Source organism: Pavona decussata, unplaced genomic scaffold (genome assembly GCF_977016875.1).
Source record: "Pavona decussata unplaced genomic scaffold, jaPavDecu1.1 SCAFFOLD_26, whole genome shotgun sequence".
In the NCBI taxonomy this organism is placed as follows: domain Eukaryota; kingdom Metazoa; phylum Cnidaria; class Anthozoa; order Scleractinia; family Agariciidae; genus Pavona; species Pavona decussata.
Genome location: NW_028145449.1, coordinates 3,397,501 through 3,398,429, shown reverse-complemented (window position 1 = coordinate 3,398,429; position 929 = coordinate 3,397,501).

Sequence of the window (929 nt, the reverse complement as noted above, 5' to 3'; positions counted from 1 at the left end):
TGTGCAAAGATAATTGCACTGGCTAATCTGCAATTATTTATATTACATTGCCTATGAAGCATAAATTGCTTTTGTGTAGTTATAAAATTTGCACTTTAACGTGTACGATTCCGAAGTTTTAGAGTACTGGGGTAAAACTTGTAGATTTTACAAACGCTCAAAGTTGGGCTATTTTGCTTTCAAAAATGGTCAGAGGAGTGGGTCGAGTTTTAAGCTGAATTCCAAGTGGTGACGTCACGTTGGTGCCAAAAGTTTGTTTACTTTCGATCCGTTCTTGCCACCGAAAAGGATTGTAGAAAGAGAAAAGCATGTCTAGCGATTCTGTGAACGATCGATTCTGGCAACTCTCTTTGTTACGGACGCCAGCAACACAATATCGCCCTCGCTGTCGCTTATCTTTCTTCTCTTCCGCCATGATGAATTGCAATTCTTGGCACCAACGTGACGTCAGCGGTTATTGACACCTGGCATTTTGGCCGCGCGATTCGAATACCATTTTTGAAGGCAAAATAGCCCAACTTTGAGCGCTCACAAAATCGGCAACTTTTACCCCAGCAATCTCAAACTTTGAAATCCCGTGTTTGAAAGGGCAAATTTTATAACTACCTTAAGACAATTTTCGCTTCATAGGCACTTTAAACAAACTTGTCGAGACAGCCTTCACAACAACTTGCCCTTTATTTCTTCTTCAAACCTTTCTTAAAAAATATCCACGTATCGTTGGGTGACATTCTTCTGTAAATAATCTTATGTATCGAACTTTTATTATTTTAACCCTATTACCCCAATCTCCGGAAAATTTATGCTGTCCTCACTCAACCCAGCCACTAGGCTTACCCTTCCTTTCACGGACGAGCGCGAAGCACGTGTAGAGGACTGGATACAGGCCGGTCTGGCCGATGAAGGTTAAAGAACGCGTTCCCCAATCT